At 32.2% G+C, this 16,597-nt stretch overlaps 1 non-coding gene across 1 annotated transcript; it reads left to right on the forward strand.

Moving 5' to 3' along the window:
• Window positions 1-2,924: 2,924 nt before the first annotated feature.
• LOC103313341 (uncharacterized) lies at window positions 2,925-12,367 on the forward strand. The gene is made up of 7 exons (XR_010335186.1): window positions 2,925-3,041; window positions 3,094-3,142; window positions 5,300-5,476; window positions 5,524-5,883; window positions 10,356-11,399; window positions 11,453-11,519; window positions 11,586-12,367. It is a non-coding gene; the product is annotated as an uncharacterized LOC103313341 (transcript).
• Window positions 12,368-16,597: the final 4,230 nt, after the last annotated feature.

The following is a 16,597-nucleotide window of genomic DNA, read 5'->3' on the forward strand; positions in this document are numbered from 1 at the left end:
GGAAATTGTTTCACTTATCCGCAGTGGATTTTTCTAAGCATAGCAATGGCAGAAAATTGGGCTTCATCACTGAATTAAATTTTCTGAATAAAGTTGTTGCCAACTTGCATTTGTGTTCTGATAAAGAGACAAAAATCTAATTTGTGTTTAAATTCAGTTTTCCTAAGTTCTTGTATACTATCTGCACATGTAGGGACGAAATTTATTTTCCCACAGAATACAACAAACTGAAGTCTGGATGATGCCTGTTGGTTCTGTATTATGTAAGCTATTACACGAACTTTATTTTCCAAAGACCTAGCTGTGTGTTTTCTTCTTTTGCAAAAAAGCCAATTTCATATAAATTTCCTCTCCGGACGTTTAAAAATCATGCCACTAGGATTTTGTCTATTCGGGGAACGTTGGGCAAACAAATTCATTGCAGCAAGAGCAATGCATGGTACAATGTGACAATAATGACCAGCACCGATGTCAAAGCTTGTCAAGCATTATTAGAGCAACATTGAATAACTTGGATTGCAAATGCAAACCGTAATTAAAATTAGATCAAGACGGAAATGAAATTTGTTTTTTGGGTTGCATCGCCAGATCGTCAGGCTCAATCACCCTGTATATCTATTTTAAAAAGTAGAATTTTATGAAACTAGTGGATAAAAATTACTGAGTAAGTGCATAATAAGATCTAAATGAAAAAACTTGTATTTTTTTTTCAAAAACCTTAATTTCTCAATTTTGTTAAAATATCATAATAAAATTTAAGTCAAGAAGATTTGTCTTGGTTTGACTATATCCTTATCAAGATGTTATCTAAGAGTTGCAAATTTCTGGTGTCATTTGGTCTGGAAGATGAAACAACTTTTTTTCTGCATTCACTTGTAGTCTACCAACTTAGATTTAGTTTTAGGTATTTTTTTTATAACACAAACGCCTTTTTAGACAACACAAGACAGGACATATTAAAAAAAATAAAATTTTGAAATATTATGAAAAATCCAACTTAATCGCCTTAATTGTCAGTATTAAACTGTAACAGTTAAACAGAATGCAGAAAGAGAAAATTTACAAAAAAACAATTATGACGACTAAGAAGATGAATATAATATAAATGCTTTATTTAAAGATAATAAAGTTTATGAGTATATTTGTAGAAAAAAAATTGACGGGTAGATATAGTGGTGGTATTATGAGAGTAACTGTGCCCGTGAAAACAAAGATAAACACTTAATAGTTCAGTGGCGACTCGCTAGCTATAAATCGTGATACCTAGTAAAAAACTTACACCTACCCGCACATTGCCACACCACCTTCTTTTGTTGAGGCATTGCAATGGCGCGTTAGGCGTTACTTTTAGTGCAAACACAATCCCGATAGAGGCTAGCGGCCACCTACTGATATTTAGTGTCGAGCGCTGATTGGCACGGCATAAGCACTATTATTAAAAGGACTAGGCACACTTCTTATGAGAATTTAAGGACCACTCAAATTGAGTAATTTTTATATCAATCGATGCGTCATAAAAAACTGAACAAATCATATCATTGCGCCAAACGTGTAGCTTAATTAGGAACGCGGGAAATTGCAATCAAAGTGAAGATTAGTCCCATAAGAAAAGCATTGGGGCGGCTTTTCGGTGAGTACAAAGAGCTTGTAAATCTTCGAGATTTACAACACTGCGGTATTACTACAATTACTAGATTGGGGGTCAGGTATAGGGAACAGACACTTTTATGGAAATAGGGATTTAAGCGGACAGAAGTTAATATCTCCAACAATAGGAATAATTTAAATTTAAATTCAATCGCAATTTCTGGCTTTCCTAATCAAGCTACATGTTTGGCGCAATGATATGATTTGACCAGCTTTTTGAGATGCATCGATTGATATAAAAATTTTCTAATTTGAGTGGTCCTTAAATTCCCATAAGAAGTGTGCCTAGTCCTTTAATTAATATTTATTTCATGTTTTTTTAGAAAATTATTAACATTATAATGTGTACTTTTACACTTTCTTAAGGCTTAAGCCTTCTTTGCCTCTTCTGACGAGCCGCCTCTTTAATAGATATCAGTTCAATTAATAATATGTAAAAAACGAAATTTGATTTGCAAAATAAGAATTAATTGTGATTATAATTATTAAATTTAGTTTGTTGTCTCGACCTGAATTTATTAATTAACTTAATGAAATGAAATGAAAAGTACCTTTTCATTGTAGCTGTCTTCTAAAAGGTATTTAATTTCAGGGCACAGAAATAAATGTATTCAAAAAAAAACTTCTATTTTCAAAAGATTTGAAAAGTATTATATTATTGAATTTTTCTTTGATCATATATTTTTTGGTTTTAAAAAATTAATGTAAATTTTTGCCTTATGTAAATGTCATGTTGACAACTAAACATTATATTTAGTCTACATTTGAAAATATAATAAATCAATTGATTTATTGTACTGTACGTGTTTCTGAATTGCATTTTGTTAAATTTAATTTCTTTCACAATTGTTTTCACTTTTATGTTTTATCTATGTCACCCATAAGTACCATTCTGTAATATTATAGTTTGTGCTTTCCAATAATGGCACTTTTGCTTGAGCTTAATTGCTATGAGAACTACGAATACTTATTTGCGATAGGGACACGAGTTTTTCATTGTCTACATTCGTTAGACCGCTCAAATCTCAATCTTTGGACTGTACTTTTGTTCGTAAAACAGCTCCGAAGAAATCAAGCTCAGCCACCAATTTACGTTTGTTTTTTTTTGGTAGTTAATTATTGTATTTTTTTTTTAATTTTTTGTTAGAAAAAAAAATTAAATGCAATAATTTAAATTTACTTTGACTTATTAATAAAATAACGCAAATGTACTAACAATGAAGTGCATAATTTAAGAAGACAATAAAACCGCTAAGATGAAGCTTTAATCATGTCAAATATTTAATGTGCTATAATTGCACTCATATAGATACGAAAATTAAGGAAAAACGGCTCATTATTAGTTATGACATATTGTGCAACAAATCATGGAAGTTACAACAATTATTTTGGGAGTAATTTATCAAGTTTGTTTCAAGATTCATTTAATAATTATTGTATTTTTAGCTGTTAGTCACCGTTAACTACCATATTTTTGCAGAAAAGAATGAAGAAAGTAAGTTCCTTTATCAATTTACTCCAGACACTGAACGCTCAGAAACTGATTAGAAATTATAAACAATTTTTAAAGGGGTGTTTTGACTAACTTGGAGGAATACGTGTTCCCAATCAGACATTTTTCACTTAAATATAATGTCGAAAAAAAAAACAAGTTGAAAAAATAGTTTTTGGAAAATCTACAAATAAAAAATATATTTTTACCCTCCTACGTTACCTTGCGTAAAAGTTACATCTACAGTAAAAGTGTGCAAAAAATATGACGTCGGGCATTTAAATTTCTCATAAAGTAAAATACTGGGTGGAAAACATATTGGGTATTTCTGAAATTTTTCATCCGTAACTTTTAAAACATCTTTCTTCGCTTTCTGTGCTTTAGTATTATTAGAAATAACATTTTTCTATGGCTTCTCCTCGAACAGGTCTATTTTGTTTTTATTAATAGTACTACACTCTAAAATTTTTATCAAAATTTATGGCGCCACCAATTTTGGAAAAATGACATCATTCGTATTTCTTTTTTTAATGGCAAACGATATCTTTGTTTATAGTTTTTGATAGGGTACTATTTTATCTTACTGGTAAGTATAAAAAACTTAAAGTAAAAAAAATAAGTCATGAATGATGTCGTTACACTAGGTGCGTTATTTTTCGGTTTTGGCTTTATTTTGTAAAAATAGATATTTACCTATCGAGTTTGAAAATTGCTTTCTAAACAAGTTAGATACAATATTTTTTGTAACGAATCGCTCAAAAAAAAATAAATTTTAATATTTTTTATAATTTAGTGTTATTTGCTAATCGGTTGGTAACAGGACAAACAATCAAAAATTTGACTGTCACTTATCGTAAAAAATAACTGTTTCCATTTCAACGTTAGCGCATGGCAAATAGCTACCTAAACGCTATGAGTACAAAAATATTTTTTTGTGTTTAGATTTCGTAATAAACGTTTTCATGCTAATTATACCTACGTAGACTCCTAATTATCTGAAACGGTTGGGACCAGGCCCATTCCGGATAATAGAAATTTCGGTTAAACCGGAGGTAAAAACAAGAGTTGTAAGAAACTGTTCTAAACGGAAAAAATGGTATGCAATAGAAAACTTACAAGCAAGTGACTTTCATATATTTGTGTACAGAGATGTACAACTTTTGTGCATGTACATTTTTAATAAACGAATCTAAAATTGATTGTTCAGTTTTACAATGGCTTCAAGTGTTTCTGTAGCTGCATGTTTGACAAAACATAAAAATTAAATAAACCAAAACTGATTACAAACGTGTGCTCAAATGCCCAAACATAAAACCTCATTTCGAATAATCCAGAGATTTTTTTCGGTTACCGTTAAACCGTTAAAGTTCGGTTAAGGCCGTTCCGAATAAAATCTTTTGATAAAACGTGATAAAAAATAAAAACAAATTTTTCAAGCTGAACAGTATTTATTGCAACAAATGTTCGAAATAAGCATCGTTCCTCTCCTAGGAAATAACATAACGATAGTAGCATAAATTTGTAATATTTTGCAATAACTCGAGTGTGATTTGCCTAATTTCAACTTATAAAAATCGGTTTTCATTTTGTTTATTGCGTAAGCTTTGAAAATATTCAGAAAACAAATGGTGCTTTGTATTCCCTGCGTAGTGCTCTTTCACGCGACACGACATACCGTTGTATTTGAACAAAAAAGTTGGAGGTGGCTGTGAATTTTTGACAACAGATAAACAAAAACTGTATCTACCAAATGACAGGCAAAAAAAATCGACTTGTTTCTGGAATTCTCACAAAAATTGCCTATATCCCTTTGCAATTTTTGGGAGTGAAAAATAAAGCACAAATTGAGAGTTTCTGAAATAAAAAAAATTCTACGGTATTAAACTAAATCCCAGCGACACTTTTTGAGCTAAGAAAACCCACCAGAAACCCTTCATTTGTGCTCCATTTTACTCCAAAAAATTCAAATGCGCTGTTGCAAACTTCTGCTATGAACTGACATGGAATAAATATCCAAGTTATGAATATTATTCCAGTTTAAAATTCCACTCTGTATGTAAATCAAACACCGCCCCAAAGTAAAAAATTTTGATTCCAATCATGCATTCTACAACTCATTTGTTAGATGATCTATAGTAAAAACATTTCGATCTTTAACAGATCTCTACTGCAATGAAACGGCATTTTATCCAGCAACGTTCTGTAATGGCTACTATGAGTGCGAATCGTATGGATTTTTGGTTTGGACATTTGGGTGGACTCCAGTTTTAAAAACATGTCCTAATAATCATAGTTTTAACTTTGCAACAAAAAGTTGCGTTGCCAGCTTTTGTGAAGGTATTATTTTACTAAAGACGAAAAAATTGCTAAAATGTGTTTTTTAGCACCACTAGTGTGTAATGGGCCAGGAAAGTATTCTGTAGTACCTACTAAAACAGATTGTAATAACGATTCCTGCAATAACTACTACGAATGCGAAGCAACTTGGTTTCTCTTTGTGCCCCTTGAATGGAGATTGAAGCTAAAGACTTGCCCAAACGAACACATCTATGAACCGAGTATTAACGATTGTGTCCGTTCCACTAATATTTCTACAACTTTTATTCCTTCTATTACGACCACTACTACGCATTCTTCTAATTCTACTACTATTTCTTCTTCAAGCTTTCAAAATGCTACTGATACTTCTAATTCTTCTACGACTCCATCTTTTTCCCCTACGACAGATGGAATGCAAACCCTAAGTAAGTCCAAACAATAAAGCACTGCTTTCTCAAAATATTTAGTCCGATTACCGTAATGTTTAAAGTTATGTTTAAAGTTTTAAGTTAAAGTTCAGTTTTTAATGCATTTTTTTGTTGACCGAGTGTTAAGGCCGACACTAATGAATGATTTTGCCTAAAACAGGACGTATTCCTCTTATTGGGTAGTAAGAATAAAATATAACTTTTAATACAGTTTTATCTTTTTCTATCACATGAAATATAAATTACGTCTATCTTTTACCACCTATTACAATTAAAAGCATTTTATTCTTCGATCTTCAAAATTTCCGTTTTTTCTCTTGTGTAAGGCAGTTTTAACAACTGTATGGCATTTCTCAATATGAACGTCAGGTTATTTTTTAATACATTTAAAACAATTTTAAGCGTCATTCTGTAATCTAGATAAATAAATTTGGAATTTGGAATGATTTAAGTGTAACTTATGGTGCAGTAATATGTCCCATATTATGTGTCATGATGTAAACGAGACGGAATTTATGTCTGACACAAATATTCAAAGTGTCAGTAAAATATGTCAAACATTTTTTAGTAACAGATGTAAACACTAAACACAACAGATTTAAAAGCTCAGACATTGTTCAGACGTTTTTCACAGAAATTACAAGAGTTGACGAGTCATTTACTTTTGTGGAAGTGTTGTGACAAAAATCAGAACAAAAATGAATGACTAGAAAAAGTGGTTGAAATTGAAAAACATATATTTATTGCTGAAAACACATTAGCTTTGTTCGCAGACGATTTTTAGAACTAATCCTGCAGTAATCCAAGATTTACTTAAAGCGCATGTGCAGTTCAGAATCAGTTAGGGACTTTCGTCCACCGCGAACGATAATTTATCCTTTTCAAGTATACAATAAATTATTAAAAACTAACAAGCCACGAGAAATTGGCCCCAAGTTAGGAATAAATTATTGTGATTGAAACTCATTTTCAACCTCAAAAAGCTTCAAAGATACGAGAGTAACAGTGACAATCGCTTTCGTCAACTGCATAAGTCTAAAATCTAGAACTAAAAATCCTACGTCGAGTTCGAGGATCGTTTGGACCCATGAGTTTGGACTGGTTCTGAACCGATCTGGGACGGTTAGATTTTCTACAGCGAACGCCCGACGGTTACTAAAAATTTATTTATTTTTTCACAGCCTCAGATGATCTGCGCATGCGATTGCTACCGCAAACAAAGCTAATATACAGGCTGTATCAAAAATACGTGTGTTAAGTTTACTACGTAATAACACCCATCAAATACAACAACGTTTTGCAATATTTTTATTTATAATTTTCACTGTTTTCCTCCTTTCTTTTGTATAAACGAGCCGGTCAGTGTTTAATAATTAGTTTGTATTCATAGCAACAATTTCCATTGTTGTTTTAAATTGTATAAATTGTCCGTTCCTAACACAACAAAAATAGTTCGGTTCTTTTATTTTTGTACCCATAGGCACGGGTACACATTTCAGTAGATAATCTTTTTCAAATTTTAAGTAAATATGCGAATTTTTTATACACAATGAGTAACGTGTAAAATTGCGTTTATTACAAAAAAAGGTTTTTCTACTGGTACCTTTGCTGTAACTGTTAATGAAGAAATGTTAAACTTTAAGACAAATTCCATACACATGTAAATACACGCCACGCACATGGTTAGTAGAGACATGGTTGCGCCGTATCTTTTGGCCAATCAGCAGACGGCGCGCGAATACGTCACGAGATTACACTTTTGAATTTCACATGTATGCATGTTTGTGTGACTTGGAAAAGATTATATATTATATATAATTACGGGACAATGAAAATTGTAAATACAAGAAGAAATGCCAAACAGTGGTCAAAAAAACAGGAGAGAAACTGGAAATTTTGACAGTGTCGAAGGAAATAAACAATATTATTGAATTAAAAGTAATTTTTAGAGCATAGTTTTTTACTAAAACATTCGCTATGATAGGGTGCCATTTGAAAAATAAATTTATTAACTCGAAAACTAAAAAGAATTTTGAAAAATTGCATTCTTGAAAAATGATTACATTTTTTAAGTATAGTAATATTTTTTAAATTTTGGTCGAATATCGTAAAAAATGTAAAAAATATCACTCTTCGAGAAAGTAGGAACAAGTAAGAGAAACGATGGGCCGCCCTCGGCTCGAGCCTGAGGTATGTTGTCTTTCTCGCACTTATATCATTTAAAAGAGACAGGAAACTTTCGCAAGCCCAACTACGTCACCCACTCAAAAATATCAGTGATTCAAATAATGCAACAAGCGCAGACAACAAGTAAATTTTCTTTTCAAAAAATATTTACAAATCTATTTACAATTTAATTTATATTTCACACTCAATTTCACTAGCTGCATCGTCAAATTCGCCGAAGTCACTATCACTATCATCATTTGAATTCACATCAATTATAATTTCTTTTTGAACTTCGTCAAGACAAATTTGTTTTTTTCATGTCTTCCTCTATTAGTTTGTCGCAATGGTTGACTGTGTTGCTTCAAAATTCTGGTGTAACTTAATTTAAAGCCCTTTGCCACATTTGCAAAATATATCAATTCATCATTCATTGTAAAAAAATAAACGTTTTCAACCTATTAAATATCCCTAGCAATTGTTGCAAAGTAAAAAACACCGCAGTGCGGGAAAATTCTTTTGGAAATAGCTAGCTAAATGCTATGAGTACAAAAAAAATTTTACTTAACGCCCAAATATGTTCCCAAATTTTCTTTTTCAGCTAACATAAACTTAACATTTTTTATTAATGCACGACACTGTTTATCATACATTTTTTCGAAGTAACTGACATTTACTATCTGTTATCAGACGTAGAAACAACTGACTTTGTGAGAGTGGGATAAGGGTAAAATGATCCTTAAACCCTTAAAACCAACTTTGTAAAGTGAGAAGTCTTATCTTCAAACAATCAGTTGTGTCTAAAATACTAATCTTATTTTTATCTTTCGTGGTATTAATACCATTATAATGTGATAGAAAGTTGCTGTAGCAATAAATTAAGTAATTACAGATGGAATATAACACAATCTTTTAAGAGAATAAGAGACAATTCTGTTTACCTACATAAAAAAGTCTTTGGGTTTTAAAGACCACTTTCAAATTGAAATTCATAATTAACATATATGTTTGCTGATAATAGTAAACATTTTGTTTATAGAGTTGACCAGGCAAATAAACAAAAAACATATTAATTTTTCTAACAACAACAAACATAACAAATAACAAAGTGGCATCCTATAGTTCGGGAAACACTGGTAGATCCTACCATTTTCCGCTACGCATGAGGGTTTGTATTTTGTTTCACTCATTCGCATAGTAACAACAAAGACAAAACTAGTAGCAGATGAGAAAGTATTATTTGATACATTTATACGACATTCGGCCAAAATAAAAAAAAAATAAAGTATACTTGAGGTACTAATTGGTTTTTTCGTAGAGTACAAAGTTTAGGCACAAAACGGTTGGTTCCATACTTTTACCCAATGCTGTAATGTACATACTTTTTCATGAGAATAATTTATGTAATTTGGCGCTTAAAAATGTAATTCCTGCTTTACAAGGTTTCTGAGTCTTAAAAACCTACCATTTTCTAATCAGCAAATGTTACATAAAGTGGACACTAAAGAGTCGGATGAGGTAAAATTTTCATGGCTCCTAGCACACGTGCTTCAAAAAATGCAAAAATTACGTTCCACAGAAGATTACCCGTTATAGTTTTTGAAACCCACCGACTTACCACCGCTTTTCTTGCAATTAGTTTACAGCAAATTATTTTTATAACGGTTGTGAAAGGTAAAATTGAAATTAAAGGTAATACGATGAAAAAGATAAAATTGATCGTAATTTTGTATTTTGTCACTACAATAAAAATAATTTTCTATCAACGAAAAAATTACTATAGTTCATTTTTTTATATAATCAACTGTCAGTGTCAAAATTCTGATAAAGACCAGACTCTATCACCCTAAAAGTTTATGTCCAACCACTTTTGAAACTGACTGTTGTTGTACGTATTTTAAGTTGGAGACAACTTGAAAAATTTGGAAATTGCATTTGCCAGGTAAAAAATTACACCAACTTTAATTCAAAAAAATTACTATTTGTGGTATGTATTGCCAACCTGACAGCTTTTAGACAGTTGATTATAAAAGAATCGACTATACACAGAGCAACGAATTTTGAAAACTTCTGTCATTTCGTTGTTAAAATACATAGAGTATTTCATACGTTTGTGTCAACGAAATGTCAAAGGTGTCCCAAATTCCATGCTCGCCGTTGTACCCATTTCGTTTGTTAACGGACGATTAATAATTTCAAATATTAAACAACTTCACTTGTTATCGGTTGTTCGTCGTTTAAATATTGTCGATTTTATTAATCGCCTTCATAAGCTAATTCATTTATTAACTAATTTGTTTCAGGTGATGATGAATCTACTGTCACAAGTGAAACAGCTGAATCGACATCAACAGTTTTTGAAACGAATACAAACATTGTTTTACTATTTATTTCTCTAAATTTGTTTATAAATTTAATTTAGTTAAATTTGTAATTATTATTTCTAAAGAAAATAAAGTAGGATTCAATCTAAAAAGCAATAAAATTAAATCAATTTGTTTGTTTTGAAAAATTCACACTTGTGTCATATTTTTGTAGAAAAAATCTTCGTCATGGAGTAAGGATTCATGTGACAAACAAAATTTTCTCTTATTGTAAAACTCTAAATTTATCTAAATTCTTTATAGAAAGCCACTGCGAATTTGCCGGCATAAAATTTAGTGTAAAATTAGTGTAAAGAAAGCTTTTAAAAAAATTCTAACTCTCTAGGAACTTTTTCCACTGATCGCCTTATTTTTGTCTAATTTGACTGGGCTATAATGTATTGTTGATTGTTCACAAAATTTCCATAAAAACATACGTATCTCATATTGTCAAAATGAAACGATTGAAACGTAAAATAAATATTTAGTATGAATGTATTTAATAAATATTTTTTGCAACGTTAACCGACAACTGGTTTAAAGGAAAACAGTATGTAAAATTTTAGGCGCATTAGTTAGGCATCTACAAGTACCTATACATTTTAATTTTATATTTTCTAATAGATATGTAATGTCTTTACTAATTAATATTTCAGATGCTTAATTATGTGTTAAAACATTTTATTTTCAAAAACAGCAAAATATCTGTAACGCATAATAACAATAATAGAGATAAAAATCCATTTTTTTTTCACAATTTCCTCATACGTAATGTCCTTATTCACACATTCATTGTATAAATAATAAAACAAATAAGATATTGAGAAAAGAGTAGCGCACTGATAAGGTTGCATGAAAATTGCAAAGAAAACATTCATTTAAATAAATATTTGAACTTCCATTTTACGATGTTTATAGCACAGAGGCCCAGTAAAGTACCCAGTTATCCTCAACATCATGAAGAAGAATCTTCTTATTTTTATAGTAAGCAGTAACCTTAGGCAGAACCGTTATTTTTTTTTCTTAAATTTATTTAGGTCATATCGATCCTGAGTCTTCAGCTTTTGGCCCAAGATGTTAAAAATGTAACTACTGAAACACCAAGTAAGATTATAATAATTTTCAAAATGTTTTCTATTTATCACAAATTTTGTATGTAATCATCGACAGCCAAAAAATCTGATGTAACAACAACAATAAGGATAAATTCAGCAATATTTGAAAACAGTACTGAAGATAAAAAAAACTTAACGTTACCAACTTCAATTGAAAGTAGTATTGTGTTTACAACACAAAATGGGACAAGCAGTCTTATTGTTTCGGAAACAACTTCTTTATCCAATTCAGTTGAAGATAATAATATGAGTACAGCAGAAACAATTCAAGAAAAAAATTCTTCTTTACCAAGTAATGAAAATGTAACAAACATTTCTATAATTTTGAGTGCAACTTCAACAACCAATTCTCCTTCACCAAGTTCTGAGGTCGTCACAAGTATTAAAACAACGAATGAAAAAAATTCTTCTTCACCAAGTATTGAAAATGTAACAAGCAGTTCCATAATTTCTAATACAACTTCAATAACCAATTCTCCTTCACCAAGTTCTGAGGTCGTCACAAGTGTTAAAACAACGACTGAAAAAAATTCTTCTTCACCAAGTATTGAAAATGTAACAAGCAGTTTCATAATTTCGAATACAACTTCAATGACCAATTCTCTTTCACCAAGTTCTGAGATCGTAACAACTTCTATCGTAATAAGCAATTCATCATTTTCGGAAACAACAAGTGAGAATTCAACCGTTTCATCAGTTGTTACACCTGAAGCAAATAGTAATTCAGGAGTATTACGGTGCCATGGTAAAAACTTTATTTTCATTGTTGTAATATTATTGACGAAGAATTTACAATGAGCAAAAAATCAAAATAAAATTTTCTATAAAAATCCAAAATTTTACTTTTTTGTATAGTGTTTTTAATTTTGTTGTTTTGTTTTATGACCATAAGTGAGTCGTCTAGTTCCAAAACCGCCCATCTCCATCAAACTTTTTTTTTTCAGGAAACATAAAGAACGTTTAATGCAAATGGTGTTAAACAAATAATGTTGTACTTATTCCGTAGATACAAGTAAAGGTAGTGCACATTGTACAAGTGGTTACTATGGAACATTATTTGATTTAGTTATTTTTTTATCTACCTCGATAGAATAAAGTTGCCATTTGTTGATTTTTTATATTGTTAATTTTTTGATTCTATCGGTAAAAAAATGTAACAGAAATTTCTCACTGTACTTATAAGAGAAAACGTATTATACACGTAAAGAAAAGTTGACATTTTTTTCAGTTTGGAGATGGACGGTTTTGTAACAAACTAGATTGCAGATGTCAGTAGATAGACTGTACTAATTCATGCGCATGCGCCATTTCAGGGAATCCCCTGTGCAAATCGTGGAAGTTCCCTAATGTTGATGCTATTTTTGGATCATAATGTCATGACTTGTCTTTGTAGGCGCAGGCGTCACTTTGGGGAATCCCACATGTTTCAATGTGAATGTGAATCTTCGCTGTAAGTGCTATTTTTGTATCATGATGTAATAGCTATTTTTGGATCATTGACCTGCAAGCGACTGCCGCGTAGGCGTGGGTGGTGACATATCTTTGTTTCAATTGAAACCCAATCGCATTCTCTTTGATAAGAACGGCTGGCTTTTAGTCTTTAGTTACATTTAAATAAAAGTTCCTCACCACAAATTTTGAGAACCACCTGATGTGATCATAACTATTTTTAGATCATGGCATCACTGCTTCTTTCGGGGAATCTCTGACGTAATTGCTATTGTTAAATTATGATGTCATGATTAATTTTAAGATCAGTGAATCACCCCCATGATGTCATGTCAATTCTTGGATCTTGGAGAAAAATTAAGCCTTTCACACTTATTGGTTTCCTAAATTTGTTACATTTAGCTAAGAAATTTTAAGAGATGGTATCAGGATCGCATAAGTCACATTCCTTTTGATAAGAAAGTATAATAACTATTGGCTTTCATCTACCTCACACAATGGGGCAGTTGGTATGCAAAATGGTCTACATTTAGGTTAATAACATTGACCTAAACTGTGCTACCTTGTGACTTCTTAATACCTTCAGAAATTCAAAAACCCGATTTAATGAAGTTGTTACTCTTCATGTTCTAAATGATGCTGATGAAGATCGAAGAGGTTATTGGATAAGATATAGAATGTGGTTTCAGAAACGAATTCGCGATGTAGAAATGGTTCTTAAACTATTTCTTGAATTGCAAATTAGCAACATTAGCACCATTTGAATTGCAAATTCCTGGTTATCAATTCTGTGATCTAGGAACCAAACTCGAAAAACGATTAGAGCGACGAAATCGTGGTATTAATAAATTAGACGAAACGTGCAGGGAACACGATATTGCTTATGACGAACATCAAGATTTAGAAAATAGACTTAAAGCTGACCGCATTCTACTCGAACGCGCGAAAGAGCACGTCTTCCGCCCCTGATGTTTCTTTTGGTGAGAAAGCTGCTGCTTTAGATATTTCAACAGCAATGAGTGTCAAACTAAAACTTGAAATGGGATGTTTTGATCATAAGATGGATGCCATTGCAAAAACAGAAGCGACGAAAATTACGAAATCAGGAAAAGGATTATATAATATAATATAATATATATATATATATATATATATATATATATATATTATATTATATTATATTATTAGTTGCATAGGTTAGCTGATTCCATTGATTATAATTAATCCATGAAGTTAAGCAGCTCTGACCCCGGTCATTCCTTGGATGGGATAATGTAATGCCAAAACATCGCAACTAACCTTCGACCATATATCATATAGACTGGGCAAGGTGAGATTTGTTTTGAAGCCAACATGTGCAGGTGGGGCAAGGGGAAATAAGGCTTGGTACGCGAATTTGACTCTTAGGTACCCCTTCTCTGATTGGTCCATTCAAAATATTTCCAAGTGTTTCGTTAATATTCGTCAAACTTCGTGCTTCACGATTGTGATTAAAGGGAAAAATTGTGAATTTTGGGCTTAAATTTACTTGTGAATGGGTAAAATCTGGTTCTTGCGTCGAAATATACAGGAGAAAGTATTCACAAGGGGTATTCATCGGTAATGTCATCCGTAAGTAAGAAAATACAGGTGTTAACCTAAATCTGGAAACACACCAGTGGCGTCGTAACGTATTCTGATTTTCCGCTTTGATACTGAATATTTTTGAATATTACAACTCTGACGACATGTCATAAGATAGAATTAGAAGTATTTTAACTAAGGCATTTTTTTTGAAACTCGAAAACTTAAATTATTTCTGAAACTTGTAATGTTTTTTCAATTGTTTGCCCCTTGACTACGAGCTGCCATTGAACAAGGAGTAAGCTTCCTCTTGCCCCTCACTCCTCGCACCCATACATGTTGGCTTCAAACAACCTGCCTACAAACTCGCTTTACGGCGAGTCTATATGATATATGGTCGAAGCAACTAACTCGTCTTTCGGAGGAGACGTTAAGCCGTCGGTCCCGGTCATTTGTCATTCAATGAACCCTGTATATTATACTTATTATACCTAACTATTTACTTTTGAAATAAAGTTTGTATCAATAGTTCTTTAAAAATTTTCTTATTCTTTCTCCTTTACTAAAAAAAACATGGGTGAGAAATTTGGTATTTCTTTCTCGCAACGACGAAATGGCGAGACGAAACATTGATAGATAAACCCATTTGGTTTTCAAAACCTTTCAAAATTTTTCAATTGTGTTTTTAACCATGTCTGGTAAGTGCACAATTACTAATTCTCCATACTTTTATTTTATTTCAACTTTTAATTTAAATATTTTATTTTTCCTTTGATTAAATCAATTTTGAGTTTGACAAATAATTTTATATTCAATTTTTCAACCTTCATTATTTATTCCAAATATTTCTGACGTACTTTAGTTTATAGACCGGCCGGTTATTTGGGGGATTTTTCGTACGATATGGTGTCAATCATAAACCTCCTTAATGATTTTGAGACCAACGCAGCTCTAAATGTATTACTCTAGGACCTTCTGGAGGTGACAAAAGAAATTATTCTCAACCGCCACCTCTCACTAGCGGCTAGCCCCTGCCGGTCTACAAATGTTCGCTCAGTCGAAATGTTGCGAGCGAGGTCGGAACAGTACGAACGGAGACCATAACGGACTTCTCATTTCAGCTGGGCATATTGGAATAGTGGTTTTTATGGAAATATGTTGCGCGTGGCTGGGGCTTCGCCCCAGTTAACTAAAAGGAAACAAACCCCACGACCAATTAAACTCGAAAACGTGGAACTCGAAACGTGGAATAGTGTTTTTTTATGGAGCTAGGGTGGCGTACAGTTCATAAACATAAACACTATTCCACGTTTCGAGTTCCACGTTTTCGAGTTTAATTGGTCGTGGGGTTTGTTTCCTTTTAGTTAACTGGGGCGAAGCCCCAGCCACGTGCAACATATTTCCATAAAAACCACTATTCCAATATGCCCAGCTGAAATGAGAAGTCCGTTATGGTCTCCGTTCGTACAGTTCCGACCTCGCTCGCAACATTTCGACTGAGCGAACATTTGTAGACCGGCAGGGGCTAGCCGCTAGTCCACCTCTCCCAATCCCCGACCTACATCGGGTACTGGTAGGTGTACTTTATTCCCCGCCACAACGTAGTTGTGAGGTGCGAGTATAATGCGGACGACCGCTGTATCTGGGTAGATATTTGGCGGTAAAAATCCTGTATTTCGTTATTATATTTTGTTGTATTTCATTTTATTATTATTTTTTTATATGTATCTCACATCAAATGCAATTATTTTCTATTGTCATAATTTTAAATCCATTTTTAAGTTTATATGTGTAAAATGTAAGTATACAGGGTGATTCAGATAAGATAAAGAGCCTGACGATCTGGCGATGCAACCCAAAAGACAAATTCCATCTAGGTCTTGATCTAATTTTAATTAGGATTTGCATTTGCAATCCAAGTTATCTTATGTTTGCTTGACAAGCTTTGAAATCGGTGCTAGTTAGTATTGTCACATTGTACCCTGCATTGCTGTTGCTGCAATGAATTTGTTTGCCCAACGTTTCCCAAATAGACAATATCCAGAAGCATGGTCT

This window comes from Tribolium castaneum, chromosome 8 (genome assembly GCF_031307605.1).
Source record: "Tribolium castaneum strain GA2 chromosome 8, icTriCast1.1, whole genome shotgun sequence".
Classification (NCBI taxonomy): Eukaryota; Metazoa; Arthropoda; class Insecta; order Coleoptera; family Tenebrionidae; genus Tribolium; species Tribolium castaneum.